Source organism: Martes martes (assembly GCF_963455335.1).
Source record: "Martes martes genome assembly, chromosome: 6".
Classification (NCBI taxonomy): domain Eukaryota; kingdom Metazoa; phylum Chordata; class Mammalia; order Carnivora; family Mustelidae; genus Martes; species Martes martes.
Genome location: NC_137893.1, coordinates 78,510,002 through 78,528,142, shown reverse-complemented (window position 1 = coordinate 78,528,142; position 18,141 = coordinate 78,510,002). Strand labels below are relative to the sequence as shown.

The following is an 18,141-nucleotide window of genomic DNA, read 5'->3' as shown; positions in this document are numbered from 1 at the left end:
CAATACAGAAGTTAAGTTGCAGAAGATGTCGTCCATGGAAGGACTGAAGCACAGACAATGTAAGTGTCTTTACCAAAGCTAAAGCTGAAAAAAGAAGGGCAATTTTAACCACACTTGACCTTAATAGAAAGCTGGCCTTCTTTGCCAAATACAAGTGTCTTGATTCCTCAGCAAGGACTCTTATCCCTACATTTGACTGTCCAGTCACTACCTTTCCTCCTTCAGCTCCAACTTCTAGTTAGTATACAGCTCCTTATTCGGCTCAGGCCCATGTGTCTGATGTTTATTACAGATATAGTTTGCTTTAAAAACTTACAGTTACACAGGGTGCCTGAGTGGCTCAGCCTGTTAAGCATCTGCCTTCAGCTCAGGTCATAGGCCTGGGTTCCTGAGACTGAGACCAGAATCGGGGCTCTCTAAGCAAGGAGTCTGCTTCTCCCTCCCACTCTGTCCCTGTCCACCCTGACCCCCCACTTATACTTTCTCTCTCTCTCTCAAATAAATAAATAAATAAACGATCTTTTTAAAAAATAATAAAAAAATACAGACAGCTAAAATGTTACAGCTGAATTATAGCTAAAAGGTTATTTTATAACAGGCCACCTATGAAAACAAGTCAAGGAGGAAGCCAAAGTCACTGACAGAATCTGATCAGATGTCTTTAGCAAGAATGGAATGTAGGAAAGAGAAAATTCCAAGCCACAATCCTACTTGGAAGTTTCTATTAATAGTGATACAACTTTCCCAGTTTAAGGTTTATAATGACCATATAATTCTGGTGAAAATTTAAGTGGAGAATACATCAGCTGACAAGAGAACATGTTCACCAAGAATGATCCCTCAGACTTTGGACAACTGCTTCAATGTATGGGTGGTCAAACAGATAAGTAGTTATTAGATACATGAGGATTCTGAACATAAGGCATTCCCCTCCCCCTCGATGACTTACTTCCTTTTACGTTGGAGGTGCTCCTGGGCATCAAAGACCTAATTACTTTAACTGTTATTCTTTCTGTGTTTTAAAATAATTTGATTCCTACTCAGTGCAGACCTTAACAAAACTGTGGAGTCTTGAGATGATACTTAGTAATTTATAGCGTTCTGTTAGATACATTCTTTCCTGTTATTCTCACATACTCTCTGTGATAGATGATACAGATGAGAAACTGTGGTTCAGAGAATTAAAGTGATATCTCCAAGGTCACATAACTGGAACATGAGGAGCTGGGATCCAAAACAGAGTCTTCCAACTGCAAATTCTTTTCCACATGGATTCATTCCTGAATTTATGTGATTTACAACAAGGTAATGACTCCCTAACCTTGACTCTGCCCTAGCAAATTATTCATACGTTTCTTTATCATCAAAAAGTAGTTTGTCAAGAATCACTGTCAAAAATTCTTAATCTGATGAACTGTATTGCCCTTCCAAATTTAACTTTATACCGAATTATGCATCGACAGAGATTCCTTGGCTTGCAGGCTTAAGATTTTGAAATTTTCTGAAGTGCCTAACAGACCTTTTTGATCCATCACATTTAGTCACATCAATCATATCACCTCGAAGAACACATTGTAAGGAAAATAATGTAATGTGATTGATGTGAACAGATGTGACATGGGACAATTAAGTTTCAGTTTAAGGACCCAAGGAGAAAAACACCTGATGCTCTGTAAGGTTCACTACACAAAGACTCCATTGCTAACAGTATAAATACAATTTATAGGCTTTGTTTTCCCTAGTGGGAGAGAGAAGAAATACAATATATGTAAATAGTATAATGTGTGTTTATCCACCATGCATGGGCAGAAAATTTCCTCTGAGCGTCTGAAATCTAATATTTCCTATTGCATTCCAGAGCCAAGTCTAACTTAGCAATGCTAATCCACAGGGAAAAAACTAATGTTTTAAGAAATAAATTATTTATCATTATTATACATATGGATGAGAGCATTTCAAAATGACTCAATATATTCTTTTAAGAAAAATAAAGGATTTTAATGAATTTGAAATGTAAATGCTATTTTGTTGGGAATAGTCTTAAAGCATTTTAGTTGGTGAATTTTTAAAAGGCATTTACATTATTACCAAAGGTTGTGACTGTTCCATTCAAGGTCTTCTTTTTGTTGAACTTTACTTCATAATTTAAGCCTATGTAAAACAAACATCAAAATAGGTATATGCATATATGTACATCTATATTTTAAACTATCAAATGTTTTTCTGGGATTTTCCCCCCATTATATATTGAAAGATGTGATGCATTTATATATTTTAATACCTTGGTAGAAAGAATATTTATAATCAACCCAATGGTTTTAAAACATCTTTATTGTCCCTTTTTCTTTCTCCCTTTCCTATCTCTATTACTCTTTCTGTATTTCCTCCCCCCTTTCCTCTTTTAATTCTTTTAATTTTTCAATTATTTCTTTTATAAAAGGAACCCCCAAGATTCCAGTGGCTAACTCTGAGATGCTGTACTTCCAGCCACTTGATGTGCACCGTTAGTGTTTCCTGGGAAGCCTGTCGCACAGTTGAAACGATGACAGAGCATTCCACATCAAGGCTGTGACCTTGGCCATGTGACCGAATGCCTGTGCCTGAGGTTTCTTATCTTTATACTTGTGGTAATTACAGCTATAGATCTCATGCAGTAATTTGTGGGAATTAAATTAGGCAATTCTAAAGTGCTTAACAAATTTAGTAGTCATCCTAGATGCTCAATATGTTAGTTTCTTTTCTTGATTAGCTAAGGGATTGACAGTTTAATCTTTTTGTTGAAGCTACCATTTTATCTCCCAATTGTATATCTTATTTCTCTTCATTAATGCCCAAGAAAAGAGATGGAGATGAAAGTTGCAGGCTTCTTCTCCTCTCTGCCTTCTCTAATTTAATGTAAGTGCATACCAGGAAGCATTCTTCATGGTGCCATACCCCCATGAGAACTAAAGAAAAATATAAACAATTTATGGGGGTGAAAATTGGGGAAGGAATGGAGAGGCATTATAATTAAGAGACAAAGCATTGGGTATGGCATCCCACACTCTTCACAGTAATTCCATTCACACAAAGTCTTAGCCTCTCTTCTCAAGAAGTACCTACTTCAGCCACACAGGAAGGCTTTCCACAGCCCAAACTTTCCTACCTGTGCTGTTGCACATTCCACTGCATTTATCTACAACGCCCTTTTCTCTTCAATACGTATCCAAATTCTAATCTCCACAAACCATCTCAAATGTTATCTCCTCTGGAGGTTTCCCCTTCTTCTGCCAAATGAGATTCATGACTGCCTTTCTGGCTCCACAGAGTTCCTGTAACACTAACATAGCCCCCTTATGCTTTTGACAGCCTCCCCTACAAAACTTATTGAAGATGAAATTTTGTCTTATTAACTTATTTAGCCCTAGTGAGAAAATTCAGTAAAATTTTGTAGAGGATTAAAACTATAAATATCTAGGTAGTAATCATCCTACAGTCACATTGTTCTTAACATATATGTAAAATAATATTTCAAGGATGTTGAGAGCTTACGGCATTTCTTCCAACTTGCTTGGATAGCACCCAACTTACGATTCCCTCATGGGAGCACAGGGACTAATAGGAAGAGATGTTTGGAAAAGTCCTAAAATGGGAGATTGGAAATCTGATTCTGTTCCAGCTTTGCTAGTCATTCACTATATCACTTTCAGAAAATCTTGCCTTTGGGCTACAACGAACTCATTTGTAAAATAAGAATGGAAGCTAGCTGATTTCTTTTTCAGCTGTAATATTCTACCTTTCTGCCAATACCAATCCTGAGATCTGACCATTACATTACTTTCACCCAAGGAGTTACATGGCTAACAGTGAGCTTAAAAGAAAGTTTAAAGTGAGATGAGGGTAGTGACTTCAAAACAACTTCAGGGTCCATAGAAGAGGAGCCGGAGTTGGAAATTCCCATTTTATTGGGGGAGTCTTCTCTGGAGAAGCAAAGTGAAGGCAGAAGAATAAGGCAGGGGAAAAAATGAAGTTTATCAAGGATGTTGAACAATAGTTTCAGTCTGATCCCATGGAGAAGCTCTGGAACATGAGTTACACCACAAATTTGACTCACCTTGACACAAGAGGGCTGACCTTTGGATTTCTTTGTCATTGGCCAAGGTTGGGAGGATATAGTCTCCAAAATAGGTGGGGTGGTTCCTGGCTACCACTTGACCTAAAGCAATTCTCTGGAAAAAGAAAGGGGAAGCTTTGAGGTGTTAGTAGTTAATACTCAGAGCCCTTGTAGATTGGATGCTTCAACTAATAATAATAATACATTCATTATTATGCAATGTTAGTATGCATGGCTATACTCATTACTTATAGCATTCATTCATATCTTCATACATTCAATTAATAAACATTTCTCAAGTCCTGCTTACTATGACCCACTCCAGCAAACAATGCGAAGGTGTTTGAGTCAGATGCCCTTGAATGTAACATAATACATAATAATAATGCAGGTATTACTATAATATTAAGTGCATATAATTAATAACAATAATAATAATAATGCCCTCTAATGGTTTTTATTGGCTTAGTATAGGAAACCATAATTTTCAACAGAAGAGTTCATCACTAGGTGGGATGAATCTCTATATCATCCTTTCAGCAAAAGACCTCTGAAGAAGTGAATGAATAGCTTAGACAGAGCTACTTGTACCAGAGAGTAGACCTGAACCTACCAGAACCACCAAACAGTGACCGGTTGGTGTCAAGACCCAGGAGCCATGATATTACTTTTGTCAAAAACAGAGCTCTTGGGAGTATAAGAGCCTCTCTATGGTGTTATAGAATACATAGCACTTCAAATTCATGTACTCAGTAAGTTGTATATTATGAGTTTGGTTTTTTCCTCTTGATTAAATTTCTTTTGAGTTGTTTGTGGTCACTATATTTGCAAGTAAGGAAGTTGTTGCCAGACTACTGGAATATGCAGTGTTCCCTACAACCCTCAATGTAACCAAGGTCTCATGGGTCCCAGATATCTCTAACAGATAGAAAAATTAATATTTAAATTAAAGAATAACTCCAAGGTTTCTGGCATGATTGAACAGGGATGTGAGTACGAGTAAGTGAGAAAGAAAATACTCAAAGAGGAGGTTTGGAAAGAAGAATTTTAACTGGCTCTAAGAACTTAAGAGCTCTTCCCCCACCCATGCAGGTATCTCATAAGAGATCTGCTCTTATGGAATGCTTTGTTTCTTGAGCATGATAACTCCTTCTTGCCTAACATCATCTCTAGTTCATTCCCGTGCTTGATTTCTTACTCTTTTCCCCCAATGATTCTAAAGTTTCAAGCTGTTTCTTGCTTCCTTAACCACTTTGCCTGGCATTGTGCTGTTATCCTTTGTCTCTACTTCTTTTATGAACTGGGACTAGCCTTACCTTTTCTATTCATAGCTTTGAATTGTGAAACCCCAGACCAAGAAGAGCCCCCTCTTCCCCATTCACCAGCAAGGGAGGATCTTTTATTATCTTTGAGACCTGGAATTTTCAGGACATTTTGGATCCCTAAAATAGTGGTTCTCAATCAGAGGCAGTTTTGCCCCAGGGAACATTTGGCAATTTCTGGAGACATTTTGATTATCACAGTTTGGGGAGAAGAGTGCTACTGGTTTCTAGAGTACTACTAGGGATCCTCCAAGTTGGGATACTAAGCATGTTAACCGTTCTCACTTTGAGGTTCCAGGAGCTGACTCTTCTCTTTACAGGGGTTGTGAAATCATCTCTTCCAGATAATAAGAAGACTTCTGTTTTTATTAACAAATCCCTCTCCAATGTCACACTCATTCTACTTCAGCAGCCAATGAAGAGCAAGAAGTGGCCAAGGTGGTCTTTAGTGGACTTGCTGCCACTCTCCATGGTCTGATTCCTCCCTCTCGTGGTAAACATTGTAAATGCAGCTGCAAGGACAAAATTCCCCATTCTTCAGTAGGAGGGTGGTAATGAGAATTTGAGTACGGTATTGAACATATATATGATCTATGCCCCGTCCCCTCAACTTCCAAAATTAAACGTATTTTGGAAACATAATAAAACTTTAAGAAAACACATGAGGTCACTTTTCATGAAGATGGAAATGAAAACCTGCCACTATCAAGTGTAATTCATCTGTGTTCCTTCAGCATTTTAGGAACCTTCCCTGAAAGTCTAAGCATGAATTTGAGCTCAGACATTTACTAACTGTGTGATCTTGTACAAGTAAATTTTCAAAGCCTTAGCTCCTTCATTTGTTTAAAAAAAAAAAAAGTCTGTTCATCTATTTAATAGTACCTATCCTATAGGGTTTAGTACAAAGTGAACTATTGTATGTAAATCACTAAGAATGGTGTTTGCCATCAATAAATGGCCGATATAATGACTATTAAGTTATCTGGACACACTAAGCTCTGGGTTTAGACAGGGAGCCATCGTCACCTTCTTGCTTTGCATTTGTAGCCAAAGTAAGAAGCGTGCAGTGCCTCTCCTCTGGCCTGTTCAGAAGCTACCCCAGGTCTTTGCAGCACAAATCTGCCTGTTTTGTGACCCTTCATAGACAGTCTTCCACGGTTATCACAGACAATCGAATCAGAGGCCAGGTTAGTGGCGTACTCTACTATTTAGTGCAAACTCTTTTTTTTTTTTTTTTAATTTATTTGACAGACAGAGATCACAAGTTCAGACTCTTAACCAAGAGACTGAATGGACTAACTAGCTCTTGATCTCAAGTCTAGGAAGAGCCCATTTATATAAATCAGTGACCTTAAATCCCCCAGCAGCTCTGGATGGATTTGACTTCACAGGGACCATATTCAACATCATCTACCAGTTACTGCCCCTCCTCCCCTTTTATCACTCAAGGGGACACCCAGATACTTGAGATCTAACTCAGAAACCATTGTAATACAGAAAGGGTGGGGGTGGGGGCAGGATGGGGTGGGTGGGGGTTTGGGAGCTGCAGATGCAAATACAGTTGGTAAAAATGCAAGAAAAGCAAGGAAATGATTATCCTTAAAACAGACTGTAGTTACTCTAAGGAGTAGGAGTAGGACAGAACACATGCTAGGCTTTTTGGGTACACATAACATTCTTTTGACATAGGGGGTCATTTTCTAATTATTTGTTGAACTGTACTGATAAATGTTATATATTCTTTTCTATATATGTTATATTTCACAATTAAAAAGTTAAATATGCTAAATCACAAATACCCTAATGGCATAAAGAATGATATTTTAAGGAAAAACTGGGTATCAGTGACTGTGAATCTCTCAAAAGAATTGGACACTGAGTGTGAGGAGGTTTTAATAATATTTTAATCAGCATATTTTGCTTATATTTCCTTTGGGTACACACCTACAAGTGATATAATGATAAAAATATGAATCTGACTCCAAAATAATTGTTCCAATACATATAAAATCAACATCCCAAGTTAATAATAAATTAAATAGTAAGTAGTAATAAAAAAGGGTTACAATAAAACTGAGAGAAAATTTCTCTTGTTATCTGTTGAATCTCTTCACCATCACCCTCACCAGCACCCTTACATACTAACCCTGTCAGCCTTACACAATCAAGATTACTGCCTCCAGCTGGCCTTCAAGGCCATTCTGCATTCTCTCCCAGCAGAATTTGCTCTGGAAACCTCTGCCTATTTTTTTTTTTTTTCCTCATGAAAGCTGGCCACAGCAATCCCCTCTGAGCCTTGGAGGCATTACCTCCCCCAATAATGTTCTCTCATGAGCTGAAGTTTCAGGGGATGGTAGCCACGAATTCTTGCCAGAAAATCCTTTGGCCTGAAAACTTTGTAATGCTTTATTCCACCTGAGCCAGTAGAATGAATAAAAATTATTCATAAATGAATGTGCAGAAAATAAATGAACTCTGAATATATGTAATATATCTATAGTATATTTAACACCAATAATATATTTAAAGATTCATAATAAGATTCAGTAATTCCAAAATTGTGCAGAAAGATGGTTCACATAAATGTTTTTTATTTTTATTCATTTTATTTTTATATATAAATAAACTTATATATAAATAAATAAATTTATATATATTATTATATTTTATTTTTATTTTTATTCACATAAATGATTTTTATGATTGCAGTCGAATACTACTGTATACAAGCATAACCACTTCACACACAATGGCTTTGACAGAAATGCTGACATTCATTTAGCTCTTCATTTACTTAAAGCAAAGTATAATTAACATATTGTAATCATTGAAAAAACCTGTTCACTGACCCATGAAAATTTATAAGCTTTCTTACCTACCCAATTTTAGGAAATTCCTTTAGGGGTTATTTTGTAATCCCACTAACAATTCATAAGTGGTTGGATGAATGAACAAAGGAATCACTCTGTCAATCACCAAATTTTATTTATGGCTTCTGCAGAAGAACAATACTCACATGGAGCAGATAGAACTGACAACTGATTTCATGAGAGACACATTGAATGAGACCGTGTACCTGAAAGCGCCGTACAACGACATTTGGAACAGCGTAAGGATTTAAGTGGGGTTATTAGAATTTCAACTTAAATGCGGTATACCTTTCAGTTGCTTGTTGTAACATATGTAAAAATATGAAAATTATGGAGATGATAGTATTCAGAATAAAAATTCATGCCATCAAATAGACATTTCAAAAATATTTGTTTTATGAATACATGAATTCTAGCAGTTTTCGGGGGCTAATTATTATTTTAATAGATTTTCCTAAGTTTTTTTCCTGTGCACTTTTTACAAATGGGATCGTACTGTATATATCATCTTATATTCTGCTTTTAGAGCTTTATATTATAAAATGTCCTTTCCCCATAAGCACTAAAAACCATTTGAAAATATCATTTTAATGACTCCCCAAAACATTTTATATTTCTTAACTTACAATTTCCCTGTTGTTGGACAATACGATTGCTCAAAGGTTTTTGTTGTTGTTTTCTCTGTTTTTTTGCTAAAGATTTAGAACTTAAGCTGTAATAAATGTAAATCTGTGGATGCCTGGGTGGCTCAGTAGGTTAAGCATCTGCCTTCAGCTTAGGTTGTGATCCCAGAGTCCTGGGATCAAGTAGGGCATCAGGCTCCTTGCTCAGCGGGGGGCCTGCTTCTCCTTTGGCCTGCTGTTCCCCCTGCTTGCAGTCGCTGGCTCTCTCCCGCCCACCACAAATGAATGGATAAAATCTTTAAAAGAAAATTTAAAAAGAAGTGTAAATCTTCATCTATTATTTCATAGCATTGAGTCACAGCGTTATTAAAGGGTGAAACTATACTAGAGTAACTTTTTCCTTTTTTTTTTTTAAGATTTTATTTACTTATTTGAAACAGAGCACAAGCAGAGGGAAGGGCAGAAGGAGAGGAAGAAGCAGATTTCCCACTGAGCCGGGCAGCCAGACATGGGGCTCTATTCCAGGACCCCTGGATTATGACCCAAGCTGAAGGCAGATGCTAAACCAACGGAGCCACCCAGGCATCCCTAGAGTAACTATTTAGTTTTTCCTAACTGGCTTTAATTTCCCCTCCTTTTAGTGACAGTACCTCCCTTTGGAGAATCACCGTCTATCCCAAGATGTTTAGGTTAAAGCCAACTCCATTCCTAGTTCCAAGGTGTGTACAGGACCCCAGCCTGGGAATTAGGGCATCTATTTTCCTGGCTACAGTGACTGGCTCAGGACTGAATGGCAGGCCCAACTCAGACAAGGACACTCACTCTTGGGTTCTTCCAGGAACTAGTGTGGAAAAGTCATTCCCCTTCATTAGGGATTTTGCTAACCAGGTGTGATAAGCCCAATTTTCTGGTGACCACTGGAGAGAGCTTTCCTTAGTATGAAGGTAACACAAAGGATAGAGAAAACCCAGAAATTAGTTTTAAAAGATTAGAGATTCCTAAGAACATAATTTTAGTAGCAGATTCCATCCTGAAACTAGGATATGATTTGCCTTTTTGACCTAAGCAGGTATAGTATGGTTTCAGTATGGTTTTCTTGCAACCCTCCAAGACCACACTAATACAAAAATGTAAAATGTTTAAGACTGATGCTTTATTGCTAAACTACTTTTTGTTAAAACTTTACTTGAGAGAGAGAGAGAGAGAGGGGAGAGACAGAGATAGCGTGTGTGAGTTGGGGAAGGGGCAGAGGGAAAGCGTATCAAGCCAACTCCCTGCAGAGCTTAGACTCTATGCTGAGCTCTGGAGTCCAATGCAGAGCTCAGTTTCAGGAACCTAAGATCGTTACTTGAACCAAAATCAAGAGTCAGTCACTCAACAACTGAGCCACCCAGATGTCCCTAAGTTACTTTTAAAAAACTGTAAGTTTTGGGGCGCCTGGGTGGCTCAGTGGGTTAAAGCCTCTGCCTTCGGCTCAGGTCATGATCCCAGTGTCCTGGGATCGAGCCCCACATCGGGCTCTCTGCTCGGTGGGGAGCCTGCTTCTTCCTCTCTCTCTGCCTGCCTCTCTGTCTACTTGTGATCTCTGTCTGTCAAAAAAATAAATAAAATCTTAAAAAAAAAAACCTGTAAGTTTTACACACAGAAGCACTGAATAGTGGAGTCATCGCACCCTGTTATTAGTGTTTCATATTGCTATATTATAATCTCTACTAATTCTATAAAGAAAATGCTATTTTATTTTAATCTACATTTCTTAAACTACTAGTGGTGGTAATTTTTTAAATGTGTTAATCATTTTGATTTCTTAGTTACTATACTTTGCCTATTTATCTATTACTGTTACTGATGCAGTCTATGTAATCCAAATTAATCTTTTGCTAGGTTTTTCTAACTTTTATTTTCTATGTGTGTTACAAATTTTTTTTTAATCTATTGCTTCACTTCATGTATGTAGGAACTGTATTTCCCCCCTAGGGAAATCTCTCTAATTCAAACTTGAAGAAGAGAGAGCTGATAGGAAAAGCAAGCATGTTCACTCTATATTCTCATTTAACTTACCTTGTAGAAAAGATAAGTTTTAGTGTATAGAACAATAAGCATGGCATCTCTTAACTGGCTCTTTCTCACTATTCTTAGTGTTATTTGTAATAAAGTAAACTTTCCTATTGTATATGTTCATGATCTTCTAAACATTTCTTATCCCCCTTCCCAATTCCCCATACCCTTATAAGGAATTTTCAGAAGTAGTAATGGAATTCTCAAGGGAAGGCAGTTTAAATGATGAAAAAGCTATTAACAACAATTTTATTAAGTCTTTAAAATTATAGCAACAAGGATTATAAAATCTCTTCTAGATGTCAGACAGTGAGTGCCATCAGACCGAGGGGAGCTTAACTGAACTTTTATCTAAACTACTCTTTTATCTAAAAGAGTATCTAAACCACTCTCACAGCAACAAGTTCTCCAAAAGTACAGACTTGTTTTATATGTATGTACTACACTACTCAAGAAAAGGGATAAAACTATCTAATGGAAATTATTACTGTCTTTGTGGAAGTGGGCGAAATGGCTTTTTACCAAGTGTTTAGGCCTTTTTTTTTTTTTTTTTTTTAAATAAAAGCAGCAGCTTGTTGCTTGATTACTATCCTTTCGACAAGGTAGATATAAATTCTGTGATAATGCCAAAATGATATGGCAAATTGTTGAAAAGAGCCATTATTTCTCTCCCTCGTTGGGTGTTCGAGCATGAGCAATACATTGTGTTTCGTTAGGGAAGAACAGGATTCTAGAGTGGGCCCATAGTATTATCAGTTTATTTTCTTAGTGAAATGATTGTACTTCAAAGGGAAAACTATAGGCATATGGAGTTAGTTTTTTGGTCTTTATCTTCCAGTGGGATATAAGTCTCCTGAGGTCGGAGACTCCATAATATCAACATTGTATCCTCAGTGCAAGGGGAGTGCGGTGCCTGGATCCTGGCAGGCAGCAATGATTATTTGTTAAAATAAATGGAAGACTAAATGAACAAATGAACAAGGCCAGCTCTTTCTTGGTTTTGTAGGGGTAAAATAATATGTCTATTATCCTGAATTACAGTTCTAAGTCATTTCGTTGTCAGTACTACTAATGGTCATAATAAGTCTAATAAATTAACTTTTACTGAGATCTTACTATGTGCCAGGTACTGTATTAAACACTTTATCTGCATGATCTTAATTCTCACAAGAATTCCGAGGTGGACAGTATTATCATCCCTGTTTCACAGATTAGAAAACTCAAGAAATTGGACAACTCTGGAGAAAGGCAAGAACTTTCAAAGCAGGCTTCTACCCTGTTTGCTACTTAAGTGCCTTATCCAAGGACACATTATACCTTAACAGGATAGCCAAGATTGGAACTCAGTTTTCTAGATTGTCAGATGAAAACTGTTTCCTCAATACCTGATGGACTTTGCTGTGCTTCAGACTCACATGCAGATTTATTTATTTTATTTTATTTTTTGGTGCAGAATGGTGTTTTCATTAAAGCATGCGGACAGGATCCACAGGCAGAAAGAGCTGCTGTGGGTTGGGGGAAGTGTGGAAAAGCGACGTTTTAAAAGGATTAAAGAAGACCTACAAGATACCAGAGGCCATGCCATTGTCAAGTTAAGGTTGTTTTCCCCTCTAGCAAGGGATTAACATTAAGATAGTTGGGAGATTCCTGGAAGAATGTCACACATGTCCCGCCCAGGAGTGGTGGGAGGGAGGGAGGTTGCAGGGTGTCTGCTTATGCTTTGTCTTCAGAGAGCCTTCTGCTCCCTCATCATTTTCCCCCTGAACAATTTTGACCCTAAAATCTTTAAGATAGACGCAATTGCTCCCATGGATCCCAAACATCTGCATTTAATAAAGTTCACCAATTAAATGTCATATTCTGCAAATGTGGCACCCAATTCTAGAGCCTATTTAAAGTTAGAAGGATTCCAACAATATAAGTAAAAGCCTTTGTGAATAATGTTCTGATAAGATTTTAATGATAAAAATGCTTTTCATTGTGCAGCAGCATCTGATGTCCCATTATAATGATAATGTGCCTAAAGATGGAGTTTTAGCATATATACACAAAATTGTGGGCTTGAAGTCTTCTGTCCGAATCTTCATTTTTTTTAAAAGATTTTATTTATTTATTTGACAGAGATATCGCAAGTAGGAAGAGAGGCAGGCAGAGAGAGAGGATGAAGCAGGCTCCCCGCTGAGCAGAGAGCCCCATGCAGGGCTTGATCCCAGGACTCAGAGATCATGACCTGAGCCGAAGGCAGAGGTTTAACCCACTGAGCCACCCAGGTGCCCCTTCCTTTGTTTTTTTTACAAGGAATCAATGTTAAGAGTAAGAGCTTATGGTTTGGAAACATAAAATGCAAATTCATGCACATACTACATTAGAAGGATACCTGTTGTAGCAGTATTTTTCTTCTTAAATACATCACTGCTAGCTCTCTGAAATGTTTTACTATCAGTCTGAAAGCTTTGGAAATCAGCATGATAACCAGCAACCACCTTTAGATAGGTCAATTACACACTGAAAATTTCAGCAAATATGAAGGTTAGGTAACTTAAGAAAAGCAGGTATGAAGTGAACAAATTGTTTCTACCCACTGACATTGGTCTTCTAAATATTAGCTTGCCAAATCATGTACTGTTTGTGTAAAAATGTAGTCTTTTAAAACAGATTGTTCTGTGATTTGATTCTGTGTTTGTGAACCTGAAGGAAATACTTTCCCAGCTTATAAACGTAATTCATCATGTGGGAAATGATTTAGAGAAAGACCGGAATAAAATTCACACAGAGATCAGAGAACCATGTCTTCCTATAAATATGAGCCTAAAAGAAAAAAAAAAAGAAGAAGAAGAAGAAAGAAAAGAAAAGAAAAAGAGAAAGAAAGAAAGACAATTATTTAAAGTTCTAGTCCTAGATATATAATTCATTTGTTTTCTAGGCCACTTTGGATCTCAAATACCTTATTAATAAAATGCGAAGTTTTAGGGCACCTGGGTGACTCAGTCGGTTGAGCATCTGCCTTCTGCTGGGTTCCAGTCTCCTATCAGGCTTCCTGCTCTGTGGGGAGCCTGCTTCTCCCTCTGCCCCTCTCTCTGTCTCTCTCATGAATAAATAAATAAAATCCTTAAAAAAAAAAAAAAGGAAGGTGGAGGATGGGAAACAAAGAAAAATTAGAGAATCTCAAGGATACTTTAAGAGTAGGCGTTGGCAGATTGTCTCTGCTAAGAGTCAGAGTGTGACTATTTTAGGTTTGATGGTCCTTGTGTATTGGCTACAACTACTTACCTCTGCCATTATAGCTCAAAAGCAGCCATAGACAATAAGTACAAAAATAATCATGATTGCATTCCAATAAAATAACAACATAAAATTTTACTTACAAAAATAAATGGTGGGCAGGATTTGGCCTGTGGATCATAGTTTGCCAGTCTGCCTTACAGGTCTTCCTACAATACTATGAAATATAATTGTGCTTCCAGAGGTACTAACTATAGGGCAAAGTTATTTTAAATATACTAAAGAAAACTGAACAATTATGGTTTAATATAAACTTGTTTATATGCCTCATAAAGACCATATTCATTTGCTAATAAATTTAATACCATTATGCACAAGAAATTTATAAACTTGTTAGCATTTTCCAGGGTACTATCCTTCAATAGTACTCTTTTTCCCTCTGCCAGGAATGTCACTTACTAAAAATATACCAAAAGCGCACACACACACACACACGTAAACACATACACATCCTTATAAATACCAATTAACTCACAGTAGTTAATCGTGTATTATAATATATAACTAAGAGCTCAGACTTAGAAATCTAATGGACCAGGCTTTATCGTTTAGTACTGTGACTTTGAGAAGGTTACTTAACTTCCCAGAATATGTTTGATCATCTGTTAAACAGATATACAATACCTACCTCATTGGATTAAATGAGAAGGTATAATAACATAGTGAAAAGGAAGAAAGGATTATATTCATGTATTACATATAGCAAGCTTCTTTTTTCCCCGTAGATGTAACTGGCATCTATTTGTCATTATGCAATAATGCTTGGACTGTAGTGAGTCAAAGACATCATTAGACCACTTAGCTAGAATGAGCAGACAACTGAGGAAGCTTTTACTTTTTGGTAAAATATTTTTTCTGACCAAATGGATTCATAATTATTCTTAGGATAGGACAGCCTCTCCTTTAAATTCTCTGATTCCAAACATTCCGTTAGCTCATTCCAGAATAAATCTTGTGTATCAAACAAACTAAAATATAGCACTATTTTTTCATTTTAAAACAACTTTTTTTTTAAAAGACAGTAGTTTAAAAATCTCATGAGAGCAGTTCCACTTCCAATAATGATAGAGTAAGACCAAATCAGCCTGAATCCTCCACAGAAAAAAACATACAGTCTAGACCTAATACAAATAGGAGCTACTTACAGCACTGGTGAGTAAACAGAATAAAATGGACTATGTACTTGTCTAGAAAAATGGAGTTCCATCAAGCGAGTTCTCATTTTTTGCTACTTCCAGCTGGGGACCAAGTGCAGATGATGCTAGAAGCCCTGGGACTGTGATGGAAAACAGCCTGGTGAATCAAAAAAATGAAGCTCAGAAAACTTTGACCATTGAAGAGAGTATGTACATTTTGGAAGGAAAAAATTCTCAGAAAGGGGTTGCTCAAATTTATCCTGCCCATATCTTTCTTTGACTGACGCCTTAATCACACATGTATGGAACAGTTAGAAGGATCCTGGCCAATAGTAATTGAATGCTGCCACCCAAGAAACAGAGTTAACAGTTCAATTTTAGCAGTTATCAGGTTAGATAATTAATTGAAAGGATTTACAAGACTCCACAGAGCACAGTCATGTAAGACATTTATGGAAGGCAAAGGATATATGATTTAAGAGAAGGGTCAGAGGGGTTGGAAAAGCAAAAAAACAAACAATACAAAAAACAACACTAAGGGTATGTGAAACCTCCAGACAGCTCCCCAGGCTCTGTCATTCTTACAAAATGAGTATGTATTTCATCTTGGGATTGAATTGCCAAGATTTCTCTGATAAGTCTTGGTTTCAGGAGGCCTGCCCAGAAATTTTCAGTGGGCCCTTTAAATGTTCTTTAGGTATAAAAGCCAAAGCCAAAAGTTTAACTGGTTATGCCAGGTATAATTCATCCACAAACAACTCAATCTTGGGTGCCTGCAGGGGAGTTTTGAACTTAAAACAGCATATTATGAATTATTAGTTAGCTCACTGATCTTTTCTTAGCCAAGCTTAGGTGACAGATTTTCAGATGTCCCTAAGACAAACACAGAGCTGTCCTAGTTCAGCTCTAAAATAATCTTATCCTGCAAAAAATTCCAATAAGATAATTGTGGGCTAGAACAAAAGAAATAACACACAGCAGAGAAAAATAACAGAATCCAGAATCTCAGAAACTTAACACTTACCATTTCTAGGATATACTTTAAAATTGCCTGATAAGAAAAACCAGATAAATGGAACATACTGCAATAGAAAAGAAAATCAACTAACGGTAGCCCTAAGATGTCCTGTGTTAGTACTAAAAGTTAATAGTTTAAAAGTGGCTATTTTAACTAACTTCAATGAAGTAAACCAAATATGTTCACAATTGAATAAAACACTATGAAATCTCAGCAGAGTAATAAAAATTATAAAGGAAAAAACAAGAAAATTTTAGAACCAAAAAAACATATAATATGTTAAAAAACATAACCAATGGGTGGACCTCAGCAGAATGGACATGACAAAAGAAAAAGCAAATGAACTTGAAGATAGATCAAAAGAAATTATTCAATATGAAAATAGGGAGAAAAAAAATTGAACAAAGCCTCTGGGACCAGTTAGATGGTAGTACATAGTTCTATATATATCAAAGTCCAAAATAGACATGAGAATGAGAGCGTAGCAACAACAACAAAAAAAGAACCCATTTTTTAAAATTGAAGATGTAATGGTCTCCAATTCCCAAATCTGGTGAAAGACGAAATTTTCAGTTACAATAGTTGTATAATTGAGAACCAAAGATAAAGAGCAAATCTTATGAGCGATAAGAAAAAAAAATGACACTTTACATATACAAGAATAATAATCCAATTAATAGCTCACTTTTCAGATACTATGAGGCTAGGAAAGAGTGGAACATGATGCATGCAAGTGCTTAACAAAAAAAATTGTCAACCCCAAATTCTATATCCAGTGAAAATACCCTTGAAAATGAAGGCAAAATAAAGAACGAAAAATCTACAGAATCATCGTAAGGCCATCCCAATAAGAATCCTAGCAGTTTTTTTTTTTTAAATTCATCTTTTATTTTGCATGTATGTGAAAATTAAGATGATTTTTAAAAAATAATATGAAGATGCAGGGCCAAGTACAGCTGACAATGATCTGAAAAAGTAGAACAAAGCTGCAGTACTTAGACTGTCATAAACCAAGAACTTTCATAAAAGATTAGTAACTAAGAGAATGTGTTATCTGTACAAAGATAGACAAACTGACCAATGGAATAGACAGTCATATAGAAATATATGACTAGAAAAGAAAAATAGACCTAGACTAGAGAAATAGACCCAGACATATTGAGTCAGCTGATTGACAACTGAGAGAACACTGAAGTACATTGGAAAAAGAATGGTCTTTTTATTTTTTTTAAGATTTTATTTATTTATTTGAGAGGGAAAGAGAGAGAGAGCAAGGGGAAGGGCAGAGGGAAGGAAAGAAGCAGCCTTCTCACCGAGCAGGGAGCCAAACATGGGGCTCAGTCCCAGGACCCTAGTATTATGACCTGAACCAAAGGGAGACATTTAACCAACTACACCACCGAGGTGCCCCAAGGATGGTCTTTTTAATAAATGATGCTGCATAAGCTAAATTTCTATATTGACAAAAATGTAATCTGACCCCTACTTTATGCCATGCGCAAAGTCAACTTCACAGGTATTGCAGATCTAAAGGTGAAAGATAAAACAATAAAACTTTTAGAAGGAAACATTGGAGGGTATCTTGATTTTAGTTGGAATAGGCAAGGATTACTTTAAAAGATCACAAAAGGTCCTAACTGTAAAGCAAAAATTGACAATTTAGAAATTTCTCTTCATCAAGAGAAACCATTAAGAGAGTAAAAAGGCAACCTAAGGAAGCAAAGATTTTCATAATACAC

General features: G+C 36.6%; 1 long non-coding RNA gene across 2 annotated transcripts in view; it reads right to left on the bottom strand.

The window, feature by feature from the left end:
• The window catches only part of LOC308344027, a 40,466-nt gene that overhangs the window by 11,253 nt on the left and 11,072 nt on the right, over positions 1–18,141 (bottom strand). The window contains exons 2-3 of one of the 2 annotated variants that reach the window (XR_013966943.1): positions 15,432–15,541; positions 4,094–4,208 (exon numbers count right to left, since the gene is read on the bottom strand). This is a non-coding gene — a long non-coding RNA (uncharacterized lncRNA). Of the gene's footprint in view, positions 1–4,093; positions 4,209–15,393; positions 15,542–18,141 lie in introns of both variants that reach the window. The other variant, XR_013966944.1, reaches the window with a different exon arrangement.